The sequence below is a fragment of the Lactuca sativa genome, chromosome 5, assembly GCF_002870075.4.
Source record: "Lactuca sativa cultivar Salinas chromosome 5, Lsat_Salinas_v11, whole genome shotgun sequence".
NCBI classification, from domain to species: domain Eukaryota; kingdom Viridiplantae; phylum Streptophyta; class Magnoliopsida; order Asterales; family Asteraceae; genus Lactuca; species Lactuca sativa.
Window position 1 is genome coordinate 101749698 of NC_056627.2, and position 4239 is coordinate 101753936.

Consider the following 4239-nt stretch of genomic DNA (forward strand, 5'->3'; position numbering starts at 1 on the left):
ATAAGCATTGTTTTCTAGAAGTTCAAGTGTTTTCTGAATACATGTCAAAGCTAGTGGGAGCATAAGTGTTATGCTTGTATAGAAATAATCATTGTGTTAGTGGGACCATGATTATTATTTCAAGTATTGCGAGTTAGCAATATTAATTATAGAAAACAAAGATTAACTTTGCAAATTTGTAGGGGTTGAAAAGTTATTTTGCTATAATTAAGGGAGAGAATATTATACTTTGTTTAAAAATCTAAAAGATTAGATCAAGAAATGTTAATAAAATTTAGTCAAGGATACATAGCACGTTCTCAAAATTCGATTATGATTACGGCATCCCTCTTCATAGTTCGAATTGTGAGAACTTGGCTAACAAAATATTATGGCAAAAGACTGATAAAGTGTAACAACCCGAAATTTCGTTTCATTGCTTGTACCCCTTTTCGCGACTCATTTCGATCATCCAATTGTCGTTTCTGATTTTGTTTCCGATTTCCGTCAATTAATTAAGTCATTAATGTGGATTTTATTTTATGAATTAATGAATGTCCTAATACCCTTAGAACTCATTCTAGCGCCCAGTATTAGCGATCGGAACATTTCTAGAATCAACCATATCGGGTAACGGCAACTTAATCGGGTGCGACCAAAAGCCCCGTTAAATGTCGGTATCGGGTAGAATTCCACCATGTCCCGAACTTAGGACCTATTTAAACTTGTTCAAGCTATCATTTGAAGCTTTTTCTCTTTCTCACTAATCTCTCTCTAACCTCTCTCCTAAATCCAAGTTTAAAGGTCCAAATCTAGAGTTTAAGGTCTCAAATCTTCAAGGTACCTTCCTATACTCATTTTGCATCATATTGGATCTTCAAATTTGAGATTTATTCATGATTTAGAGACTTGTATATGATTTTACAACCCAGGATGGTGCTTAGGCCGTAAACCCATATTTAAAGGGTTTTTAAGCCCTTAAACCCTTCCATGACTCAAACTAGACCTAGATATGACTTTTAGAAATTTGGTAATGGACTTAGAACACTTTAAACATGAATTTTGGGGGATTTGTATGAGTTTACGGCCAAGGCATGTGCTTGGGCCGTAAACTCCTCAATCATGGGTGTAAACTCATTTTCAAGGTGTTAGAAAGCCATCCAACACCACTAAAAGCCTTAAATCATAGATCCAACCAAAAATAGTTTGGGGACCTTAAACACATCCAACATCCTCTTAATAAGAGTTTACGGCCATAGATCATGCTCTTAGGGAGTAAACTCCTAAATGTGAGTTAAATGGTGCCCTAAATTCATAACAAGGCTTGGAAAATTAACTAGAATCACATGTGATTGTTCCTTGTGCCCCAAAATAATTATCCTTGACCATAGGAGAGTTTATGGCCGTAAACTCCAAGTTTACAGCCGTGAACTCCCTTAAACATGGTATAAGTCCCCTTAAATTATCCCTAGGCATTTTAGAAGTCCATTCCAACAATTCCCAAGTCCAAACAAGCCATTAAGCACTCAAAATCACACTAACATGAGTTCACGGCCGTGAACTAATGTAATTATGTGTTTTATGGTTGTAAACTCCCTAAAATGTTTACTCTTGGGGAGTAAACTCAAATCCCAAGTCCCTAGTACCATTACACGTCCGTAGATATCACCCGGGTCACTCCAAACACTTGTTTTGAAGTGTTTTCGTTCATTGGAGTGTAATATCATATCTAATTAGAGTTTATAAATCTAATTAGATATATTTATATACCATTTCGTATTACATAGGAACCTCGCATGTTATCAAACCTTGAATCGACACTTAGCATCCGGAACATCGCGTTTATCAACCGGTGAGTTCATACCCCTACCCTTTTTCAACTATTTTCACTGTTTTCAGGGGGGAATACAAGCAAAAGTACAAGGAAATCTTGTACTCCAACTTTTCAGTTCAATTGATTTCTTTCTGTATATTTTAATATCAAAAACTGTGTTTATCAAATAGTTCGAATTACGAAGTTAGCTTTCAAACTAATCATAGATTACTTGATAAAATGTTACAATCTAAATTATGTTTCAGAATCTACGAATAATTCATACTAATCATCATTCAGAAAGAATACGAAACTATAACTAGGAACCAAACGAATACGAAACTATAACTAGGAACATAACGAATACGAAACTATAACTAGGAACAGAACGAATACGAAACTATAACTAGGAACAGAACGAATACGAAACTATAACTAGGAACAGAATGAATACGAAACTATAACTAGGAACCAAACGAATACGAAACTATAACTAGGAACAGAACGAATACGAAACTATAACTAGGAACAGAACGAATACGAAACTATAACTAGGAACAGAACGAATACGAAACTATAATTATGAATAGAACAAATACGAATACGAATACGAATACGAATACGGATATGAATAGTAATAGGAGTACGATTAGGGAAACAAATACGACTACGAATAAAAATATGAATATGAATACAAATACGAATAGTAATAGGAGTAGGATTAGGGAAACGAATACGAATACGAATACGAATACAAATACGAATACGAATAGTAATAGGAGTAGGATTAGGGAAACAAATACAACTACAAATACGAATACGAATACGAATACGAATAGTAATAGGAGTAGGATTAGGGAAACGAATACGACTACGAATACGAATACGAATACGAATACGAATATGAATACGAATACGAATAGTGTTAGGAGTAGGATTATGGATAGGAATACGACTGCGAATACGAATACGAATAAGTATATGAATATTTTTAAGAATAGGAATACGAATACGAAGACACGTATCTAGGTACACTCTAGTGTAACACCATTAGGACATCAGAATACCTAGTTAATTCAATAGGTACGAATGGAAATCAATCATTACATCGAAAACCAATAACTAAACTTACTTTTAGGAAAGTATGGGACTTTCCTGGGGAATGTTACATAACTAGAAAAGTGTAATTAACCAGATAACTTTATATCTTTCACAATTGGTAACATACAATTAGGAAAATATAGGATTTTCCTAGGATCATAGTTAAACATAACCAGAACCATGTAACCTAACAATTAATCAAACATTACTTGTAAGAATATATGGGATTTTCTTGGATAACAAACATTTCGGTAAACCAAAGGAAACTCGTACATTTTCACAAAACAAACATCTTATGAACTCACCAGCTTTATGCTGACTTTCAAACTGCGTGTATTCTCAGGTCAATATTAGACAGGTACCCGACGATCACTTTTGGCGAAGACGGAATGCATAGAAGACTCGTCTCATTTTGTTCATATATACTATGTATTATAAATGTACAACTTTACTTTTGAACAAATCTAAACTTTGATATGTAATGTAATGGTTGTTTAATTTGCTTACTATGTGCATTGGATTTGATACTCAACATGGAGTCCGCCCCGGAAATGTTTCCGCCTTAGGTTTTCGGGGTGTGACTTAAAGTATCATGTCTTTATGTGAGACATTATGCATCGTGTCCAATACGCTTCACGTATAGGATCGATTGCATATGCTGTAATATTTGACCATTCTAAAATTTTCCAAATGCCTAGGGCATTAAGAGGGAAAAAGGACTAGAATCGGTTTTGACTAAAATAATTAAACAACTATCAAAGAACGATATGAGGTTTACTGAGGATTTGTCGCTTGTGAGTAGTTGGAAGTATAGTACTGGATGGACCATATCGACATTATTATGATTAGATAAGATTCTATTTCAAATGAGTTGTCATATGGGAAATATGGAATGTTTCCATAAATGGGAGTTAGATATTAAGAATCTATGTCGAGATTAGGAACTTTTATGCAAGAAGAATGTTCAAAGGAATGTACTTTGAATGTGAGACTTCACGTCTATGGAATTGTCTTGAAACAATCTCCGATAAAGAAATTTGTAATTTCGTTGGCTGAGTCTTGGTGACTTTTGTGTAGTGACATTACGAAAGGATCGTTGCATAATTTTATATTCTTACACTAACAATGAGTTTTGGGGATTGTGAAATGAGTTTCATTGGAAATGTTTTACAATTGATCTATTTCACAAAGAAAGGATGATAAGTAAACATAGTGTGCATGTTTGGTGCATGGGACAACTATTGTTATAATTCAAGTATCAAGTTGATTATCTGAAACAATAAACAATGAATAATGAGTAGTCAATATGGTGACTAAATAAAAGGTGTTTTATTTATACTCAAAAG